Below are 24709 nucleotides of genomic sequence, written 5' to 3' on the forward strand. Positions count from 1 at the left end.
TGTAGGGGATGGCAAGTCCAAAATTTGTGGGACAGGCTGGCAGGCTGGAAACTCAGGTATTATTTATGTTATAGTCTTGAGACAGAATTGCTTCTCCAGGAAACCTCAAATTTTGTTCTCAAGGCCCTCAACTGATTAGGTGAGGTCTACTCACATTCCAAAGGGTACTCTCCTTTATTAAAAGTCAACTGATTATAGATGCTAATTACATCTACAAAATACCCTCACAACAAACATATGGACACCAAGTGGGGAAAGTGGGGTGGGGAGGAGGGGGATGAATTGGGAGATTGGGATTGCCATATATACATTACTAACAAGAAAAAAAATATCAAATTGTACACTTTAAATATATGCAGCTTATTGTATGTCAATTGTATCTCAATAAAAGTTCTTAAAAAAAAAAAACCCTCATAGCAGCATTGAGACTTTTGTTTGACCAAACCACTGAGCACCATAGCCTAGCCAAATTGACATATGACATTTAACCATCATAACGATTTTCTCTTTGATGAATATCTCTCCCACATTTTCCATAACCCCTTTTTCACCTTCCCACCTCTCCTTCTCTGGCTGTTACCTGCATCTTACTCCCTTGAATATATACACACACACACACACACAAAATAGTTTTACTCATTTTATTTTTCTAACATTTTAAGACCCAGTAAGCTTTTGCTGTTGCCTAGTTAATACATTTTGGGTGAAGGTGTTTTTTTCTTAGATGCCCTTTATGAACTGTAGTTCTCCCTGCCCTGTAATTTTTAACAAGAAGTGTCTTTAGGATTTCAGGCTTCAGGACTAAGGCCACCTAGTTACCAAATATTCCATAATCTAGGGTTTATTTCTCCAACCTGAAACTGCTTCCCAAAATAATAATTAAAATAATACATAATACCTAGCATTAAGGGAGAATTACAAAGTACTTCATGTCACATTATTTCATCCAACAAAACTCAGGATTATGGTCTTAGTATCTCCCATTTTGTAATGTAATTTGAGTTGAATTCCATGAGTTAGAATTTGTCACATCTCTAGGGGGATTAGGGAGTTCAAAGTTTCTCTTCCTTGCTTTGTTGTGTGTTTTAATTATTTGTTTCTCATCTCCCAGTAAAGAAATGGCTCAGTATATTTCTTACTTAAGCTCGCCTCAAAACCAACCTTAGAGGAAGAGGGAATCTCCTTTAAAATGTTCAAAAGTCAATGGATGGAAAACTGTGAGTACATACGTTGTTTTTCTTGGCCAACCATGTTATTTTATAACCAAAGTTTTACTTGAGACACTGGAATTAATCAACATGATTTTGAAAAAAATAAACTAAAAAAGGAAATAGATCTCTGAGGAAATTATTTACATGAGTCATTTTCTCAAAGTCAATTGTTCAAATTGTGACAGAAGAAATACAGTCATGTCTCCGAAACATAATTTTCAGTGAACAAAAGCAAGTAGTAAATCAGTATGAATAATTTGATATAATTTTTTAAGATATAGAGAGACGTACACATTCTTACATGTGCGTTTTTTAAAGTTCCCCAAGGATATAAACCAGATTTGCATCCTGGAGGCGCTTAAAGGAGGCACTTTCTCTTGGTGCTGTACTATTTCCATTTTTAAAAAATGATTAACATGCATCACTCTCATGAGGTAACATATTCAGAAGTATAGTTCAATTTTTTTAAAAATTAAAGAATTGGTGAAAAAGGAGGAGGAGGTGGGAGAGAAACAGACTGTCCTTAGATAACCAGAATAAAGGCAAGTCTCCTATTTGGGAGATTTATCCTCCTGAGATTCACACTGACACTCCTTGACCAGTCCATTCGTAGAGCACACACATAAGGAACTGTCACTGGCCAGCTGGCTTCCAGGGTAGTCCGAGGAAGTCTCAGAACACAGAGCTTCTCTGAGAGTCCTGGACTGTTGGCTCAAAGTCATTGGCCTCAGCCAAGAGTGGTAGGGAGGGATCTTGCTAAAAGCCAAAGGAGAGATGGACAAGGAATATACCAAGGAACAGTTCTGATAAGACTGCTTTAGTGAGAATGAAAAACTGGCTCTGGTCTGCATCCCAGAACGTTTGTTCTCTTTGCCTCCCCTTCCCCCAACATACACACCTCATATCCCAACATTGGGACAGAAATGTCCTTTCCCCAGCTTTCTGTATCCTTTCCCCTTCTTCTATATTCTGGGACAGCACAAGATTCAGCTAATCTAGTGATTCAGCTAATCACACAACACTCAGGGGGAGGGTAAACACGGGTAGAAGCAAAAAGCAAATCCTTGGCTTTGAATTCTCAGTTCTGCTCTTAAAAATCACATCAGAGCGTTTCACTGGGAAAGGCCTGAGGGATGATAATGTCCTGAGATGATGATAATATTCTTTATCTTGGTAGGTATTAGGGTTATATAGGTGTACACATTTGTTAAAACTCAAAAATTTGTATACTTAAAATTTGTACAGTTCATTATATATAAATTTTACATGAAAAAATGTAGTAAACAAATATTGAACTTTTGTTGATATTCATGCTAAATTATTTAAAAGGAACTACTGATTTTTTTCTGCAAAATACTTTTTTTTCATTTTACATGGTAAAATATTTATAATATAAAACTTACCACTTTAACCACATACAATTCAGTGGCATTAAGTATATTCATGATGTTGTATAAACATCACCACTATCCACTTCTAGATCTTTTTCATCATCCCAAACAGAAGCTCTGTACCCATTAAACAATAACTCCCCATTCTCCCCTCCTCCCAGCCCCTGGTAATCTCTATTCTACTTTCTGTCTTATGAATTTGTCTATTCTAGGTACCACTATAAGTGGAATCATACAATATTTGTTATTCTGTGTCTGATTTATTTCACTTAACATGATGCTTTCAAGGTTCATCCATGTTTTGCAGTTATAAAAATTTTATTATTCTTTGAAGCTGAATACTGTTCTGTTGTATGCATATACCACATCTTGTTTATCCATTCATGTGTTGATGGATGTTTGTGTGGTTTACACCTGTGTGTTATTATAAAGAATATGATAATTCTATATTTGACTTTTTAAGGAACTGTCAACTGTTTTCCACAGCAGCTGTAACAGTTTACATTCTTACCAACAGTATGACCTGGATGAAAGAAAGCTAAACCATGGTACCCAAATACTGTTAGCTACTATCAATTTGCACTTGGTTTCCAGTGACAAATAACAAGGCTGTGTCTCTGACTGGATCTCCCTCAGTAATTTTTATCAGCCATTTAAATCAACACAGTGTCAGCATGGACATGTAAGGAGGTTTATGGGAACTTTCTTCTAAAAGAAGCATACACACAAATCCATCCCACCTACTAAACCACCCCAAACACACATGAAATTCAAATAAAAACAAAGTTTGCTATGGAAATACAGCTCTGAAATGAATCCCGTGGGCCCTAGGTCACCATCAACCCCTTGTATGAGGAAATGATTGACAAAGCTGCAGTGACAAAATTTTCGGGGAGGGTCTATTAAACAAAACTCTTGGCCACAAGTGACAGAAATCAACTTTAAAGTGGTTTATGTGAGAGGACTTCTTGGCTGCAGACATGGCTGGATCTAGGGCTCAAAGAATGTCTTCAGCACTTTGCTGCTCCTGTCTCCAGGGTCCACTTCCTCGTGCTCTGAGTCAGGCTCTCCCTTTCATCCTCTGTGGAGGAAAGTGTTTTTTTCAGTTATGTCCAGGCCTGGTGTTGCTACGCTCTGCATAGGTTACGTGCCTTCCTCAGGATGTGGGGTGTGGTCTACACACCAAAATCACAAGAATTGGTATTAGAAGAGTGGTGGTTCCACAGGAAAACCAGGATGTCGTCACCAGGCAGGCAAGAATGATATATGCCCATGATAGAGAGTGTATATTCTGAATTAAAAAAATCAGGATTTAAAAGGAGAGAGAAAGACTACATATATATATATATATAATATAAAATAGTAATAATGAAAATATAAAAAAAGAAAAGAAAAAAGGAGAGAGAGAGAAAAGAATTCCAAACCCTAGAAAGACCAAAACCAATAGAATGAAACTTACTGTGCATAAATGTAACGCTCTATGTTGAGATTAAATATGTATGCATGTTAAATTTTATTAAAAAGTATATGTACACATATATAATGCAAGTACAGAAAAAAAGAGAAATGGTTTAATAATACCCTTTTAAAAATCTTAGTTTTTGGTTACCAATAATTTTGATATGACTAACAACATGATTTGGGCACCCCAAAAGTTTGCAATAATGAAATCAAAGGGCTTGGTAAAGAAAATAGTGACTTTAATTTCTACTTCATGGCATTATGTCTGGAATACTGTCTTCAGGCCTGGGAGCCACATTTTAAGAAGGGTGCGGGTGAGCATGCAGAGAAAGATAAGTATCTAGCTAGGAAATGTGTCTTTGGTGAAGGGCAATGCTTATTGCTATGAGGCAGGAGGTGTAATCCAGAAAGAAGACTGTAAGGTGACATTATAGAGAGAATTCCTGCTTTGCAAAAGAAGGATGGTGTCTTCAAATAGGCCGACCAGGTAGGCCTAATAGGCTTCCCGCAAAGCCCCATGGCCCACTCAGGAACTGCAGGTCATGCTGCAGACCTTGGGTGACTTTCTAGACCAGTGTTAGAAAGGGCTCTTGAAGATCAGAAGTTTCTAGAACTCTGGTACCACCTGATTTCGCGGAAAGCAACGGTCTCCAGCAGGTAATGATGAGGCATCTATAGCCTCCAGTGACTTCGGGGGATCTGGGGATTATGGCAGGTAAAACACCTGGTTGGCTACGTACACTGCCCAGGTGGTGGAGCAGGGCTTCCCACACATGAGTCTTCTCTTCTGCATGGTCTCCAAGAGTAGCCTGGGCACCTGCAGAAGGGCAAGCAGCTGCAGCTGCAGACACAGAGTATGACTTTAGCTCTGGACCACACCCAAGCTTGCGAAGGATGCAGCGCTAACTATATTTCTAACAAACACAGTGGTTATTTGTTTTCGTATTATTTAGTCTATTTTTCTTGGAAAAAAAGTGAATACAATTTTTAAAAAATCATATCTACTAGTTCTATCAATCACTGAGAGTGGGTATCGAAGTTCCCACCTATAATTGTGGATTTGTCTGTTTCTCCACTCAGCCTCGTCAATTTTTGCTTCATGTATTTTGAAGCTCTGTTGTTGATGTGTACATATTTAGGATTATTATGTCTTCCTGGTGAATTGATCCTTTTATCATTACATAATGTCCCTCTTTGTCTCAGTAATTATCTTTGCTCTCAAGTCTACTTCACCTGATGTTAATATAGCCCCTCTGCGCATCTATTTAAATTAATGTTCACATGGTATGTCTTTTCATCCTTTTACTTCCAACTTACCTCTGTCCTTGTATCTGAAGTGAGTTTCTTGTAAACAGCATACTGTTGGGTCATGTTTGTTTGTTTTTTAATCCACTCTGCCAATCTCTGTCTTTTTATTAGTGTATTCAGACTATTTACATTTAAGGTAATTCTGATATTTTAGGGCTGAAGTCTGCCATTTTATTTTTTGCTTTCTGTTTCCTATGTTTCTTGTTCTTTTTTCTCTTTTCTTACTTTCCTGTGGAATATTTGAATATTTACTAGGATTCTACCTTGATTTACCTAGGGTTTTTTGACTATAGCTTTCTATAATTTTCTTAGTGATTGCTCTAGGTATTCCAATATATATATGTAACTTATCACATATTACCAATATTGATGTTTACCCATTTCTAGTGAAGTATAGAAAACTTTTATTTCCAGTTGAGTCCCTTTACCTTTCCCACTTTTAAAATATAACTGTTGTATTTCCTGCTTATAATTTTGAACACCATGTGAGATGGTGTTTTAATTTTTGTTTCACCAATCAAAATGTGATTTAAGAAGCCCATTAAAGACTGGATAATCTTTTACATTTCCCCCTTTTTTACCCATTCTGATGTTCTTTCCTTTCTGAAGTTCCAAGCCTTTCTGTTAGGGAACTTCCTTTAACCATTTTTTAAGAGTAAGTTTGCTAGCATAAAATTCTCTTCGTTTTACTTCATCTTATAATATTGTGATTTCATTCTTGAAGGACATTTTCACAGATAAAGAATTTGGGGTTGACAGTTATTTTCTTTCAGCACTTGAAAAATGTTTTCTACTTTCTTCTGGCCCCAGGGTTGCAGATAAGAAATATGGTGTTCCCAAATTTGAAAAGTTTCAGACACTATTTTTTCAAATGCTTTTTCAGTGCTCCTCTCCCTGTCTTCACTTTCTGGGTTTCTAATGACATATATGTTAACCCTTTTGTTATTATCCTACAGGTCCTTGAGATGCTGTCTTTTTTTAAAGCCTATTTTGTTGCTTTTGTTGTTGCTTCTCACATTGGGTAAATTCTATTGATTTGTCTTCATATTCTTTGAATCTATCCTCTGTGATATCCATCCTGCTATTGAGTTCATACAGCAAGTTTTTCATTTTGATTACTGTATTTTTCAGTTCTCTAATTCCCATTTGCTTTCTTTTTAGAATTTTTATTTCTTTGGTTACATTTCCTATTTTTCATTTGTTTCCAAAAAATATGTAATGGCTTGTTGAATCATTTTTAAGATGGCTGCTTTAAAATCCTTGTCAGATAATTGTATCTGATATATCTTGGAATTGGTGTCTGTTCATTGTCTTTTCTCATTTCTGTTGTGATTTTCCTGGTTCTTAGTAAAATGAGTGCTTTTTTGCTGTTGTTATTATATCCTAGATAATTTGTATATTATATTATGAGATTATGGATCCTATTTAATCTTATTTTTAGTAGGCATAGTGCAAGGGCCAGGTGGGTGTATTTGTTCAGCTTCCTGTCAGGCTCTTCCAAACCATCCTGGCCAAAATGGGGCACTGACTCACACTGCTTTGCTGCAGATAGGTAGAGTGAAAGTTCAGGTCCCTCATCACCTCATTGTCACCTTCCTGGCAAAGATGGGGCACTGACTCACACCACCTTGTTGCATCTGAGTGGTGTTGTATGATCAACTCACTGCTTGGCTCCCCTCCCTCCCAGGTGGGGAAGGAGGATGAATAGAAGGCTGACTGACAGCATTTTGTTACTGTTGGTAGGGGTGAAGGGTCAGGTCCCCATGGGATCCCACTGACATGAGGGGAGGGGAGAAGCAGAGTGTCAACTACCCCTCCTTGCACCATTCCATTATGCCTCCCTGATGCCAGGTGAAGTGGAGGGTTAGCTCCCCAATAGGCTTTGATGACAGGGGTGGGAAAGGTGAAGCCTAGTTGTAACTAGCTCTGCCTTGTACAGCCTTGTGAAGTTCCATTGCTGCCACGTAGGGGTGGAGGATCAGTTCAATGCTTGACCCCACTGATGCTCTCCTGGAGGAGCAGGGGGAAATCAGACCATTGCCTGCTTCCAGGAAAGTATGGAATCCTAGCCCCTTCGACACTACTCTCTCTCTTGTTGTTCATGTCTGGGTTTCAAAAATATGGTGGCTTTGCTTTCTGAGATGTCCTGCTTTTATTCTCCTCCCTCATTTCAGTTTAAATCTTCTCTTTTCATCATCTCTGTTTTCCATATCATGCTTGATTTTGACTCCACTATAAGCAATGTCTCCTCATTGTGGGGCCTTGTCCTAAAAGGGAACCCCAGCAGGTCAATTCAGAGTTCATAGGAGCTATACTGCTCTCTCCCTTTTAGTCCATCTTAACCTAGGCCCCTTGCCCGCAAGTGGTATTGGAGACAATGACCTTCCTTTTAGAGCTGCTGTTCTCAAATTCTCCCATCTCACTGTTTTCCTTGCTTTTTCTTGCACAGTTGCTACTAGTATGCAAGTGGTTTGTCTCCACATCCATATTTTGGAATTTGTGGGAATATCTGTCATCTGTTTTTCTTTTTTTGGTAAATCTGTTCCTGACGTATGATACCTAGCTGCTCTGTCTTTTCTTATGTAGCGGTTTAGTGTGATTAAACAACTTTTCTGCCACTGTTGTTGTCTTCCCTGAATCCTTTCTCTCTTTCCATTCTTCATTTTCTATTGTCCATTCTTCTCAGAACAGTCAGTGTGGTGCTCTCTCTGCATTGTTTCTTCATGGATGAAGTGGCATCACATGTGTTCACAGGTTATCCAAACAGAAGAGAGAATTCTCATTTTGAGTCAATGACTGATTTAAGCCACCCCTCCTATAAGTTCAATGATGATGATTGCAGTAAAGGAAACTTCAGCTGGTCTTTTACAGCCAACAGTGTGGAAGGATGAAATGTGTTTTTCAAATTTAAAACTTCTATAATGGCATTGACATTTCTTAATTAAACATAATAAAAATATGCATTAAAACAAATATGTAAAACTCTTGCCGCATGACTGAGACCAAGAGAGTCATGCTTCCTTACTAATGTTTTTGTGATTTTTTTAAATCAGAGACTTGGTGGTTCCATGATTTCCAAGGAATAGAGATCAAAATGAGTCTAAAAAATCATCTTTTAAAGTAAAATATAAAATATGTTTATTAAGAAATTAACATAATCTCTGCAGTTGAGAATCAAAGGATGATTCAAAATCCCTTATTAAAGGAGGCCTATCCTTCTTTCAGAAATGCCCAATTTTCCACTGGTGCTCAAGCTTAAAAAAGAATTTATCATGTGAAATTTGCATAAGGAAATAATGAAAAACTTAGTGGGAAAAGGCTACTAACATGGCTTGATTATGATTACTAATAGATGAATATGCCCGAATTCTAAATAACTAAGGCTGTTTCCCTCCAATAACTCAGCAAGCAGTTTTTATTTTCAAAAACTCAGATATAGTCACTTTTCTCATAGCCTTTAAAATCTCTCTCGTCACATAAACCTGTAGAATCTTAAAACACAAAGTCACTTATCTTCATGAATTTAGGTCTTTTTTGGAGAACCTATTTTCAATCACATCAATCTACGTAAATGTCAAGTAACTGACTAAATTCTGAACACTTTTAATATGAATATGATTTTCCATATTATTTTTTTAGATCTCTGATACTATGCTGTTAGAATAAGTACACACACACACACACACACATCCAAAATATTTCATTTTATGCAATCCAGGAATTTTTTATTAAATTAAAGACAAGTTTAATATTCACATGGAAATGTAAAAGATCTAAATAACCAAAACAATTTTATAAAACAAAAATAAAGTTGGAGGATTTACATTATCTGATTTGAAGATTAACTATAAAACCATTGTAATCAAGATAGTGTGATATTGGCATAAGGATGGACATACAGATCAACAGAGCAGAATAGCAAATCCAGAAATAGACCCACACATTTATGGTCTGGTCAATTAATTTTCTATATAGGTGCCACTGAAGGTACTTCAATGAACAAGCATAGACTTTTCCATAAGTATTGATGGAATAACTGGATATTTGTAGAGGGGAAAGCTTAATCCTTACCCCATACTCCATATTATGCATAAAAATTAACACAAAGTGGATCATAGTCCTTACTTTAAAAGTTAAAAATATAAAGTTTCTAAAGGGTGAAAATTCTTTATGACTGTGAGGTAGGCAAGGATTTCTTGTCTTTTTTGGGGGGGAGGGGCAAGGATTTCTTTACAAATAACATTAAGCAAAAAGAAAAAAAATCAATAAATTGGACTTCATCATAATTAAACCTTCTGCTCTTTGAGAGAATCTCTTAAGAAAATAAAAAGCTAACCATGTGATGAAATGTTTTATATCTTGATCATCAATGTCAAATCCTGGTTATGATACTGCACTATAGCTTTGCAAGATATTACCACTGGAGGAAAATGGGTAGATGGGATATCTCTGTACATTTCTTACAACTGCATATTAATCTACAATTACCTCAAAATAAAAGGTTTAATCTAAAAAGAGTACGCCACGGACTGAGAGAAAACATTTGCAAAACATATATCCAACAAAGAGCCTATACACAATTCTAAAATTTTAGAACTAAAAAATAAGATGAAAGCTCAATAAAAGGCAAAAATTTGAACAGCCCCTTATTAAAAAAAAGTTGCATACAAATAATGACAGGAAAATATGTTCAACACAACAACATCAAAGAGATGCAAGTGAAATCCCCATCCAATAGAATGGCTAAAATTAAGTGACTGACACTTTTCTGGTTCCAGACTGGATATAAGCACATGCCCCTATGTTCCCCCCACTATTTACAAAATAAACAAAATAACCCCAGACAAAATTTATAAAGCAACCAACAAAAAACTTTGAAGGTAGAGGGAAGAAGACAGATTGTACAAAGACATTGAGATTAGAGAAAAGCCAGTGGTGATTTCCTATAAGTTTTTTGTTTGTCTTTTTGTTTTTGTTTTGCCTCATGTAACATAGCCTGGGCACTGAAGAGACCTGTGACCTGGAAAGAACAATGCACAGAGACAAAAAGAAAAATTTCCAGAAAAAGCCCAATCCCTCTAGCAAAAGGACCAGGAATAAGGACAGAAACTTTTGACCATTCCTTCTCAATTTAGGAAAATATAAAAAAGCACACACACACACACACACACACACACACACACACACACACACCCCTTAATTGTCAGTGGGCAGTGCAGCTGCAGAGATTGTAGACAGAATCTTGTCTTCCACCCCCACCCTGCAATAACAGGGAAGCACCCCCTTGTTAGCCATGGAGCCTGTGTATAAAGTCCTGTGATTCATTCCTGACAAGTAATAATGAAGTAGCATTTTCCATTTATGGCCACAGGATTGTGGGCAAAGACTGATTTTCTATCTCTCCCGTTCAATAACTAGGCAGAACCCAACCCTCTCCAGATGACCAGAGACTGTGGGAACAGACTTGTCTTCCATTCCTGACCTGCAATAGCAAGGTGGTGACCCTTCCCCTCGCATTGAATACTGCAGCTGCAGAAAATATTAGCAAAGTTCTGTCTGTGCTTACCACCCTTCAGAAAAAGGGATGCCCCTCCCAAATATGAGGGTGAGTCAAAAATTATCCGCACTCTTGCTGTAGAATTTATTTTAATGAACTTTTAGAAAAGACGAATATATTTTTCGACATAATCATCTTACTTTTCAATACACTTGTCCATCTGTCAATAAGCTTTCGTATTACCTTATTAAAAACTGTTTTAGGCTGAGATGAGAGCCACGAATTCACCACTGTCTTTACTTTGTCATCAGTAGTGAATCTTCGTGCTCGTAGGGCTGCTTTCAGGGGACCAAACAGGTGAAAATCCGATGGGGCAAGATCAGGACTACAGGGAGGATGCTTTAACACCTCAAAATGAAGTTTTTGCAAAGTGTCGACAGTGTGGGCAGAAGCGTGAGGACATGCATTGTCATGCAAGATCACAACGCCCTTGGATAGCAGTCCTCTTCTTTCATACAAATCACAAGTGGGGCATCCATTTTTGCTCACACTGAAGTTACAAATGAACTGATGTGACACGTTCACACCTGCACAGCAGTGACTGGGGAGACAATAGCCTTGAATGGAAAGTGCTGATAAGACAGCTCGGCCAACAGAAGTTTTAATAGAACTGGAATGCAGATAATTGTTGACTTACCTCATAGATAAAGATAATGGGGAGAGTGGAGGACTATAGAGAGAACTGAACTAAAGAAAGGAATTTTCTTAATCTCTGCATGAAGTCCTGGGCAGAACTCTGAACAGCCTGTGCATAAAACCAACAAGAAATAAGAAAAGGTTTGAAAACTGAACACTCATGTGGAATTCTGCCCAGGTTTCAAATGGGTCTCTGGACAGCACACAGTGGAACAAATCTGGATAGCACTGCAAAGCCTTTGAAAACTAAATTAATTTTTGAACCACAGCCCACAAAATTTGACCAGGAAGTGCATTTTAAACCAAAAAGTTTGCCTACTAAGATGGAAGATTTAAATAGAAACCAGAATGTCAACCCAAAATTGCACATCATGTTGAGAGGCTAAAAAATCTCAACTTAAATGAAAAATGTAAATCACAGAATAGCAACACTGATATGACACAGATATTGGAATTATCTGACAAGGGTTTTAAAGTACACATAGTTGTCAGAAAAATGCTATGATAAGCAATTGTGAAACAACTGCTTGAAACAAATGAGAAAATAGAAATTCTTAGCAAAGAAAAAGAATATAAGGACATGGAAATTTGTAAAAGTGAAAAATGCAAAAATTGAAATAAAAATTCACTGGATGGGCTCACTAGCTGAATGATGACGAAAGAAGAAAGAATTAGTGAATTCAAGGAAATATCAATAGAAATTATCCAATCTAAATGAAAGAGAAAACAACCTTAGGGACCTATGGAACAAAAATCAAAGGTCTGACATTTATGTCATCAAAATACCAGAAAGAGAGGAGAAAGAGTATGAACTGAATAAATATTTGAAGAAATAGTAACTGTGAACTTCCAATACTTACAAAAAGACAAAAAACTAACGTTTGAAGAAGCTAAGCAAACCCTGGACAAGAAAAATCCAAATAAATCCATATTGAGCCATGAGACTAGATGTCAATCACAGGGAAAAAACTGCAAAAAATACAAACACATGGAGGCTAAACAATTCACTCTTAAACAACCAAGAAATCATTAAAGAAATCAAAGAGGAAATCAAAAAAAATCTAGAAACAAACAACAACAAAAACACAACAACCCAAAACCTATGGGACGCAGCAAAAGCAGTTCTAAGAGGGAAGTTTATAGCAATACAGTCCTACCTTAAGAAACAAGGAAATTATAGAATAAACAACCTACTCTTACACCTAAAACAATTAGAAAAAGAAGAACAAAGAAACCCCAAAGTGAGCAGAAGGAAAGAAATCATAAAGATCAGAGCAGAAATAAATGAAAAAGAAAGGAAGGAAGCAATAGCAAAAATTAATAAAACTAAAAGCTGGTTCTTTGAGAAGATTAACAAAATTGATAAACCATTAGCCAGACTCATCAAGAAAAAAAGGGAGAAGATGCAAATCAACACAATTAGAAATGAAAAAGGAGAAGTCACAACGGACACCTCAGAAATACAAAACATCATGAGAGAGACTACTACAAGCAACTATATGCCAATAAATTGGATAACCTGGAAGAAATGGATACATTCTTAGAAAAATACAATCCCCCAAGACTGAACCAGGAAAAAATAGAAACCATGAACAGACCAATCACAAGTATGGAAATTGAGGCAGTGATTAAAAATCTCCCAACACACAAAAGCCCAGGACCAGATGGGTTCACAGGCGAATTCTATCAAACATTTAGAGAAGAGCTAACACCTATCCTTCTCAAACTCTTCCAAAATATCGCAGAAGGCAGAACACTCCCAAATTCATTCTACGAGGCCACCATCACCCTGATACCAAAACCAGGCAAAGATGTCACAAAAAAAGAAAATTACAGGCCAATATCACTGATAAATATAGATGCAAAAATCCTCAACAAAATACTAGCTAACAGACTCCAACAGCACATTAAAAAAATCATACACCATGATCAAGTGGGGTTTATCCCTGGGATGCAAGGATTCTTCAATATATGCAAATCAATCAACATGATACATCATATCAACAAATTGAAGGATAAAAACCATATGATCATCTCAATAGATGCAGAAAAAGCTTTTGACAAAATTCAACATCCATTTATGATAAAAGCTCTCCAGAAAATAGGCACAGAAGGAAATTACCTCAACATAATAAAAGCCATATATGACAAACCAAAAGCCAACATCATTCTAAATGGGGAAAAACTGAAAGAATTCCCTCTAAGAACAGGAACAAGACAAGGGTGTCCACTCTCACCATTATTATTCAATATAGTTTTGGAAGTTTTAGCCACAGCAATCAGAGAAGAAAATGAAATCAAAGGAATCCAAATTGGAAAAGAAGGAGCAAAATGGTCACTCTTTGCAGATGACATGATATTATATATAGAAAACCCTAAAGACTCTACCAGAAAACTGCTAGCACTCATTGATGAGTTTAGTAAAGTAGCAGGATACAAGATTAATGCACAGAAATCTCTTGCATTCCTATACACTAACAACGGAAGAGCAGAAAGAGAAATTAAGAAAACTCTCCCATTCACCATTGCAACCAAAAGAATCAAATACCTAGGAATAAATCTGCCTAAGGAGGCAAAAGATCTGCATGCAGAAAACTTTAAGCCACTGATGAAAGAAATCAAAGATGACACAAACAGACGGAGGGACATACCATGTTCCTGGATTGGAAGAATCAACATCGTGAAAATGACTGTACTACCCAAAGCAATTTACAGATTCAATGCAATCCCGATCAGATTACCAATGGCATTTTTCACAGAACTAGAGCAAGAAATCTTACCATTTGTATGGAAATGCAAAAGACCCCGAATAGCCAAAGCAATCTTGAGAAGGAAAAATGGAGTTGGTGGAATCAGGCTTCCTGACTTCAAACTATACTACAAGGCCATAGTGATCAAGACAGTATGGTACTGGCACAAAAACAGAAAGGAAGATCAATGGAATAGAATAGAGAACTCAGAAGTAAGCCCAAACACATATGGGCACCTTATCTTTGACAAAGGAGGCACGAATATACAATGGAAAAAAGACAGCCTCTTCAATAAGTGGTGCTGGGAAAATTGGACAGCAACATGTAAAAGAATGAAATTAGAACACTTCCTAATACCATACACAAAAATAAACTCCAAATGGATTAAAGACCTACATGTAAGGCCAGACACTATAAAACTCCTAGAGGAAAACATAGGCAGAACACTCTATGACATCCATCAAAGCAAGATCCTTTTTGACCCACCTCCTAGAATCATGGAAATAAAATCAAGAATAAACAAATGGGACCTCATGAAACTTAAAAGCTTTTGCACAGCAAAAGAAACCATAAACAAGACTAAAAGGCAACCCTCAGAATGGGAAAAAATAGTTGCCTATGAAACAATGGACAAAGGATTAACCTCCAAAATATACAAGCAGCTCATGCAGCTTCATACCAAAAAATCAAATAACCCAATCCACAAATGGGCAGAAGACCTAAATAGACACTTCTCCAAAGAAGACATACAGATGGCCAACACACACATGAAAAGATGCTCAACATCACTAATCATCAGAGAAATGCAAGTCAAAGCCACAATGAGGTATCACCTCACACTGATCAGAATGGCCATCATCACAAAGTCTGGAAACAACAAATATTGGAGAGGGTGTGGAGAAAAGGGAACTCTCCTGCACTGTTGGTGGGAATGTAAGTTGGTACAGCCACTATGGAAAACAATTTGGAGGTTCCTTAAAAAACTACAAATAGAACTTCCATATGATCCAGTAATCCCACTCTTGGGCATATACCCAAAGAAAAGCATAATCCCAAAAGAAACATGTACCATAATGTTTATTGCAGCACTATTTACAATAGCCAGGACATGGAAGCACCCTAAATGCCCATCAACAAACGAATGGATAAAGAAGATGTGGCATATATATATACAATGGAATATTACTCAGCTATAAAAAGGGATGAGATGGAGCTCTATATAATGAGGTGGATAGACCTACAATCTGTCATACAGAGTGAAGTAAGTCAGAAAGAGAAAGACAAATACTGCATGCTAACTCACATATACGGAATCTAAAAATGGTACTGATGAACTCAGTGACAAGAACAAGGACGCAGGTGCAGAGAATGGACGGGAGAACTCGAGGTTTGGGAGGGGGCGGGGGGTGAAGGGGAAGCTGAGGCGAAGCGAGAGAGTAGCACAGACACATATATGCTACCAACTGTTAAACAGATAGCCAGTGGGAAGTTGTATAACAAAGGGAGTTCAACTCGAGGATGGAAGATGCCTTAGAGGACTGGGACGGGGAGGGTGGGAGGGACTCGAGGGAGCTTGGGGGGGGGAGTCAAGAGAGGGAGGGAATACGGGGATATGTGTATAAAAACAGATGATTGAACTTGGTGTACCCCCCCCAAAATAATAAATAAATAAAATTTAAAAAAAATCCATATTGAGACATATCAGAATAAAATTTCTAAAAAATAAACACAAAGAAATATCCTTGAAAGCAGCCAGAGATAAGTGAGGCTTAACTTACAGGAGAATAATCATTTGAATGACAGAGAATTTATCATCAGAAACTATGGAAGCCAGAATGAATGGCACAACCTTTTTAAAGTGTTGAAAGAACTATCAATCCAAAGTTTTATATCCAGAAAAAATATACTCTAAGATGAAGGTGAAAAAAGACATTCTCAAATGAAGCAAAAGTAAGAGAATTTGCCACCAGCAGATCTTCTCTAAAAGAATGGCTAAAGTAAGTTCTTCAGACAGAAAGGAAATAATAGCAAAAGAAAACTTAGAATATCCAAAATGGAGAAAAAACAAAGGAAGAGTAAATATATAGTTAATACAACAGACTATACTTTCTCTCTTTTGAGTTTTTCAGTTTTTAGTGGGTCAAAGCAAAATGATAACATTGTCTAATGTGATTCCTAATGTAAGCAGAAGTAATATTTAAGACAACTGTATAATAAAAAGGGTAGGTAAAGGGACCAGAAAATTCATAAAACTTCTGCATAATCTCTGAAGTAGTAAAAAGTTGATACCAGTAAACAGTGATATGTTACAGAGATTGGGAGAATGAGTTACAAAAAAACAAAGATAAAACAAAAAGACGAAACTATATGCTATGTACAGAAAACTCACTTGAAATGTTATGATATAGGTATACTAAAAAAGATACAACATGCAAACAGCAAGCCAAGAAAACTGGAATGATGATGTTAATATCAGACAGTAGATTTCAGAGCAAAAAAAATTACCAGGGATAAAAGCAAAATTACATAATTATAAAATAAATAGTCAATTCATGAAGAAGAGATAACAATTCTAAGTATGTATGCATGAAAAAATAGTATTCAAATTACAGTACATGGAGAAAAATCCGACAGAATTGATAAGAGAAATAGACAATAGACTATTATTATAGTTTGGGATTTTAGCACCCTTCCCTCAGTAATTGATAGAAGCAATGAACAGAAAGTCAGCAAAGACATAAAAGAATTGAAGAACACCATCAATCAACAGAGTCTAGGGGATTCCCTGGTGGTCCAGTGGTTAGGACTCGGTGCTTTCACTGCCGTGGGCTCAGGTTCAGTCCCTGGTCAGGGAACTAAGATCCTGCAAGCTATGCAGTGCAACCAAAAAAAAAAAAGACAGGATCTATTTGAAATTTATTGAGCAACAGCAGAATACATCATTGCAAGTGCACCTGGAACACAAAGATAGGCTATGTCCTGGGATATAAAACAAATATGAAAATATTAAAAGTAAAGTCATACAAAATATATTCTCTGACCATGCGGGAATCAAACTTGAAAGCATTAACAGAAAAGTAATAGGAAAATCTCTTGACCTTGGAAATAAAACTACACTATTATCAACATTCCAGTGGTCAAACGGAAGAAGCTTCATGAAAAAAATATATGAGTGAAAGTAAAAATATAGCATAACATCTGTTGGATGTAGCTAAAGCAGTGCTTATCAGGAAATTTAGAGCACTAAAGTTTTATATTAGGGAAAAAATCTCAAATCAACAATCTAAGCTTCCACCACAAGAAAACAGAAAAAGAAGGGAAAAAAAACCAGAAAGCTAGAAGAGAGGTAATGATAAAGATAACAAGAATCAGTAAAACTGAAACATGAAAACAAAAGAGAAAATCAAAGCCAAAACTTTGGGTTTTTTGAAAATATAAATGAACTTGATAAACTTCTAGCAAGACTGACAATGATAAAAGGAAGATACAAATTACCAACATCAGGATGAAAGAGAATTCCTACAGAAACCACAGACATTAAAAAGGATAATAAGAGAATAATATGAACAAGTATATACATAGAAATTCAACAAACTAGACAAAATGATCCAATTCCTTGAAAACTACAAACACAAAACTCACCCAAGATGAAATCAATCATTTCAGTAGTCTTTATATTAAATAAATTGAATGTGCAGTAAAAATAATCATCATAATAAAAGACAAAAAAACAAAAAACAAAAAACAAAAAAACCTGCAAAAAAAGGAAATCTCCAGATCAGCTGTCTTCACTGGTAAATCTACCAAACATTTAAAGATGAAATAATGTGTGGAATCTAATCAAACCCATAGAAGCAGAGAGTAGAATTGTGATTGCCCAGGGCTGGGAGGAGGAGGAAATGGGGAGATGCTGGTCACAGGGTACGAAGTTTCAGTTACTCAAGATGAATAAGTTCTGGAAATCTAATGTTCAGTGGGCAATGTGACTATAATTAACAATACTTGAAATCTGTTATGAGATTAAATGTTGTGTTCTCACCATAAAAAAAAGAAGAAAAAGAAAATGGTAGCTATATGGGGTGGTAGATATGTAAATTAGCTTCTTTGTGGTGATCACAATATATATGTACATCAAAGTATCAAGTTATACACCTTGAATCTAAATGATTTTTATTTGTCAAGTATACCTCAATGAAGCTGGGGGGTGATATAACACCAATTCTACAAAAACTCTTCCAGGAAACAAAAGTGGAGGGAACACTTCCCAGCTCATTTTATAAGGCCAATATCAAAGTCAAACAAAAACAGTACAAAAAAAGAAAACTACATCAATTTCCCTTATGAACAGAGACTTACAAGTTCTCAACAAAATATAAGGAAATCATATCTATAAATATATAAAAAGAAAGATACACTACAACCAGGTATAGTGTAGTCCACAAAAGCAAGGCTGGTTCAATATATGAAAATTAACCAATGTAATCTGCAATTTTGACAGGGTAAAAAAGAGAAACCACACGATCAGATCAGTTGATACAGAAAAAGCATTTGACCAAATCCAACAGGTACTCATAATAACAACGCTCAGCAAACTGGAAATAAAAGGGAATTTCCTCAATCTGATAAAGAACTACAAAATTACTAAAGCTAATATCACACTTAATGATTAAAGTCCTAATGCTCTTAAAAGTATTACGATGGCAAGGGTGTTCACTTTCCCAAAACAAGTTACATAGCACTGGAAGCCCTGGCTATTTCAATAATTTGAGAAAAGAAAAGAAAAAGCAAGGCAAGACATACAAATTTGAAAGGAAAAAATAAATCTACACTTATTTGCTGATTGCATGATAGTCTACATAGAAAATCCCAAGAAACTTACCAAAACATTCCTAAAACTATTGAGTTTAGCAAGACTATGGAATACAAGATCAACACACAACTATCAATCGTATTTCTATATATTAGCAAAGAACATTGGAAAATGAAATTAAAAACATATTATTATTTACAATTGCTCTGAAAAAATTAAAACAAATTTGGCAGAACATGTGCAGGATCTGTAAGGCAAAAAAATACAAAGTGCTGATTGAAAAATCAAAGAAGACAAATGGAGATACATACCATGATCACTGATTAGAAGACTCAATACAACTCAGGTTCCTGGGGTTTTGGAGTAAGGTGTGCCTTTACCTCATGATAACCATCCTCCATGTGAAAAGCAGCTTCTGACTTGCCATTGGGTCCTGATAGAGACTAAACTCCTGAACACGGGATATCAAGTGACTATGTGACTCAAAATATCTTATCAGCAACTTGTGTAATCTGCTCCATTGAATCAAAATATTGGATATGTATAAAGCTATTCCTTTGTTAAATGGGATGGTAAATATAAGACCAGACCAAAACAGGACCAGAAGGTATAAGCAAACTATGTAATCAAGTGGTTCACAGTCACATGGTACTTATGTTAGGGAACTGTTGACCAACACTGCCGGCACATTTGGCCAGACACGATGATGACCATGTGCAAGAGTTGTCTCGCAACAAGAGGTCCCAATAAGGAACACAGTGCTGTCACAAAAACTAACTGGGAGAATGCAGGAGGGGCCTAAAAGAAGGGGGAGATGCCAGTGCATGTCCTACCAACCTCCCAGAATCCTTCTCGCTGGAATTCACTTTGGCCGAGAGATGCACGCGCCACCAGGAAGGACCCTGAGTCAGACCGAACATGGGCCAAGCAAAATGACTGGACGGAGACAACCCGGAAACTAATCATAGTACCATAAAACCTGAGACTGTGAGCCACGCGGCAGAGCAGGTCTCTTGGGTTCCCTTACTCTGCTCCTCTGCCCGGGTGCCCTTCATAATAAAGTCTTTTGCTTTGTCACTATGTATGTCTCCTTGAACAACTCATTTCTAAGTGTTAGACAAGAGCCCATTCTCAGGCCCTGAAAGGGGTCCCCCTTCCTCCAACACTTACTCCTATTGACTCAACACATGATCCTCAATGCACCTTAGGGCCCCATGGGGAGTCCACTATGAACATTAACATTAACAGGGACTTCCCTGGTGGTGCAGTGGTTAAGAATCCGCCTGCCAGTGCAGGGGACACGGGTTCGATCCCTGGTCCAGGAAGATCCCACATGCCTCAGAGCAACTAAGCCCGTGTGCCACAACTGCTGAGCCTGAGTTCTAGAGCCCACCAGCCACAACTACTGAGGCCATGTGCCACAACTACTGAAGCCCACAAGCCTAGAGCCCATGCTCCACAACCAGAGAAGCCACCGCAAGAAGCCTGCGCACTACAACGAAGAGTAGCCCCCGCTCTCTGCAACTAGAGAAAGCCTGCACACAGCAACAAAGACCCAAAGCAGCCAATGAATGAATGAATGAATTTTTTAAAAAAACACACACAATTTAACAGAGGAGGAGAGTACTCTCCTTGGGTTACAGATGTGTCTGCAAAGGATGGTGGCAGAATGGTGGCCCTGAAAGGCTGTAGTCAAGAAAAATCCTCCCTAGTGGGCAGAGTTTGCAGAGGTATATTTGATTGTCCACTTTGTGTGGAAGGAGATGTGTTTAGAATCATACTACTTCAAGATGAATGGCTCAATGAGTTCACTGGTAGTGCGGGGCTGGGAAAGAATGCAACTGGAAAATTAACAAGGAGTCCTGGAGGACACTGTGTGGATGCACTTCTAGGAACCAAACAGAGTGGGAGGATGTAAATAGTCACTACCGGATAGGACATGAGAGGGTGAAAAACAAGTGAAGTGTGGGTATTTATTCCTTTGGCCTTCTATACTAAGTTATGAGTTGGCCATTCTAATGTTCCTTTTCTTAAGACCATAGCTCCTCTTAGGGCAACCTTTGCTGCCAAGTTGTAGCTTTACTCCCTGCCCATATTGCAGGCTTTTTGGTGATAATGGCTCCCTACAGTCACTAGTCATAGGGTGTGTCTCACCAACACTGCCATTATTTTATTAGATCTCAAGTGTCCCATTGTTTCTTAACAATTGACCACAGCAACCCTGATCATAAACTCCACAGAGTAGAGATTTTTATCTTATATTGTTTGTTAAAATCCCAGCATCTGGAATGATGTCTATCACACAGCAGGTTTTCAATAAACGTTTGTTGAATGAATACATATATGGTCCACTTTCTCTCCATTAGAACATGAATAGCAATTCCTTAAGTATCACTAATAATTAGTTATCAAAAATGCATGCTATCTGGTGTTGGAATGGATGTGAGGAAACAACATAAATTGATACAGCCTTTCTCAGGACTATTTGTTAGCATCTATAAAATATTTAACATACACACTTTTTTTTTTTTTTTGCCATGCGGCTTTCAGGATCTTGGTTCCCTGACCAACACTTGAACCCAGCCCTTGGCAGTGAAAGCACAGAGTCCTAACCACTGGACTGCCAGGGAATTCCCACATGTACACATTTTAACTGGGCAAGTCTATCATTTTGGCATTTGTGCCAAATAAATAATCACACACATATGCAAAAGATGTATGGGCAATGATGTCTGCTACATATTATTTATAAAAGTGAAAACTGGAAACAAATTGAACATCAATCACAAAAAGACTGATTAAATAAACATGATATACCCCTACAATGCAGCAAAGGAAAAAGAATGAATTAGCCTAACCAGATAACTGGATCAGGAGACAACTTGTGCAAAAACAAGCTGTAAATAAATAGTAACCATGCTTTTTGAAAAATGCAGTTAGCTCTAAAATAAAGTCTAGAATTCAGCATCATTAATACTAGTTTTATATGGAAGATGGGACAGAGAGTAGAGGTAAATTCCATTGTCCAGCATCTATTTATAATTTAAAAAGAAACATTTAAATATACTTACAATTAAAAACAAACAGGAACAACTCAAGTGTTTAAAAAATAATAAAGCTTATTTAAAAGCCTTGTTCAGCACAGAACATGAGTGATAAAATTTCAAGTTGCAAAACTTATTACAACAGTAATAAATGTAATTGGGTTGACTGTCTACTATACTGTCATATTTAGCATTCTCAGTACAAGTTCAAGGACATTTATTTAGAAAGCTGCACTTAATGAAAAAGAAGGGTATTTGATTATTAATAAACCAATTGCATTTCTCACGGAAAATACATTTTTTGTCCTTCACAAAGAGGCCACATGACACCTAGTAGGGTCCATTTTTGCAAACATAGAAAATTCAGTCTGATTAAGGGGACATACCTGAAGCAGAAGATAGATGGGCCCCAGGCTGAATAGTTTCTCCCCCATGGAAAGAAATTCCACAATAGCAGAAACTCCATAAAAGCAGGATGATGGAGGAGGCTGGGCCCTGCCCAGATGAGAGATAAAAGACCACATATTTCTCATTCTCAAAGTCAATGAGACTTCCCTGACTACACATGCACAAAAAGGCTCCTTGGAGGTCAAAAGGGGAAGGGGCACCACCTCATAGTAAATGATGTCAACTATCCATAGGCCTCTTTGTTAGAATCCATTTTGGCTAAGAGATGCGCGCACACACGGGAGGACCCTGAGATATAACAAATACAGACTCAGGACCAGGCAAAACAAGATGATTGGCCACAGGAAACCAGAAGAAATGCCCCATAAAAGTGATTCAAATTACCACAAGGGCACAACTCTCTCTCTCTCTCTGAGCCTGCCTGTGTGTCTATCCACACATAGTGTATGTACTATTTTTCCTCCTAATAAACACAACTTGTTTCCCTACTTTCCATGTCTATGCGGAAATTCAGGGCCTTGTTACTGCCCACTGGCGGTTTGGTGGCTAGGATTCAGCACTCTCACTGCCACTGCCCCACCTCAATCTCTGGCTAGAAACCGAAACCCTGCTTCAAGCTGCTACAGGCAGAGGCCACCCAAGATCATATTCACGACCATCAGGAACTGACCAAGGTAGAATACTCCTTTCCCAGCTGAATTAAACCCAGACTTCTCTCACGCTGGCCTGGGGCCTAGCCAGGGAGGGGGGGAGGTGCGGTGGCAGGAGCTCACCTCCAGGGGAGATGCGCCTAGATCCGGGCTGTGCCTGTTCTCCAAGACCCAGGCATCGGGGCACATCCGAGATCCAGTCCCGTGGCTGAGGACGCGCCCAGACTCGGGCAGCCAAAGCTGTTCTAGCAGAGCTGAGCGGGAAGACGCCTCCAGATGCAGCCAAGCAAGGCGGGAGGACGCGCCCAGACGCAGGACTGCGGAGGATTCCCCAAATGAGGCGGAGCGAGTCCAGGAGACGCGCGGAGGGAGCTGCAACTTTGGCGGCCGCAACTGTAGCGGCCGCGGATGCTGCGCAGAGACGAGAGCTAGTTAGAGCCTGCTGAATTATGCCCGCCGCCCCCTTCGCTGGTCCAGAGCCCAGTGGAACACGGGACTCTGAGGAGGCTGAGAGCCCAGGGGAGGGGGGTCCCAGGCGTGGGAGGGGGGTCCCAGGCGTGGGAGGGGGTCCCAGGCGTGGGCGGGGGTCCCAGGCGTGTGTGGGGATGAGAGTTTCCAAGGAAAGCTGCTGAAGCTTTATGCCTGTGTTCACATCGATTGAGCTAACTTCTTGAAGGCCCTATTCCTTTTTTCACCGTATGAATAGGACCAAGCTTTACAAATCGTCATAGAGGAAATGACTGATGTGAAATAATATTGTCCAGACACATGCTCAATATATGTAATTTAGTTAAAAGGTGTTCCTATAATATTATGTTCATGTGTGCCTAATTTCATCTAAAAGTAAAAATCAGGATGTTCAGTAAGGTTGCAGCAGGGTCATCCCCGGAAAAATGAGTGCTTTTCTTGATAATCATTTTCTTATTGTGTATATTTTCATACATTATGCATTTTTGAAGTTTGCTCTTTTCCCTTTCCTGAGATAAACTCTGTTGGTCACAGATACTTTCTTTTATGATACTGTTGTGCTTAATATTCAAGTGTCATATTTGCCTTATTCCCAAAAGATATTGGTATCTTGACTTCTTTTGTCAACTTTAAGTTTTAACAGGGCATTTATGGAAAGAGAATGCCTATCCTTTTCTATTATAAAAATTTGAAAAACATGGTGATGGAATAAACGGTATGTTTTAAGGCAGGACAAGAAATTTTAAGCGTAATATATTCCTTGCCCCAGGAGGCCTGCTCTAACATGCTGTGTGCATCTGCTTTATACATTAACCAGACCTCCTCAAAGGTGGGAATGCCTGCTCCACCATAAAGATCAATGTTTTCTTATTCTCCTTCTGACGCCATCAACATAATTCCTTAGATGATTAATTTTTCCTTTCCTAACCCTGTAAGGGGTCATAGTGACCTACTGCTCCCCGTGTATGTGCAGATCTGGACTATGTATCCTGGGTGAACTTTATGTAAAATGTCA

The 24709-nt window shown here is 37.9% G+C and overlaps 1 long non-coding RNA gene across 1 annotated transcript; it reads right to left on the reverse strand.

Moving 5' to 3' along the window:
- Positions 1–667: 667 nt before the first annotated feature.
- On the reverse strand, positions 668–23542 carry LOC130843881 (uncharacterized). The gene is made up of 3 exons (XR_009051089.1): positions 23350–23542; positions 22555–22663; positions 668–3683 (listed from the first exon to the last, which is right to left on the reverse strand). It is a non-coding gene; the product is annotated as an uncharacterized LOC130843881 (long non-coding RNA).
- Positions 23543–24709: the final 1167 nt, after the last annotated feature.

This window comes from Hippopotamus amphibius, chromosome 2, assembly GCF_030028045.1.
Source record: "Hippopotamus amphibius kiboko isolate mHipAmp2 chromosome 2, mHipAmp2.hap2, whole genome shotgun sequence".
Classification (NCBI taxonomy): domain Eukaryota; kingdom Metazoa; phylum Chordata; class Mammalia; order Artiodactyla; family Hippopotamidae; genus Hippopotamus; species Hippopotamus amphibius.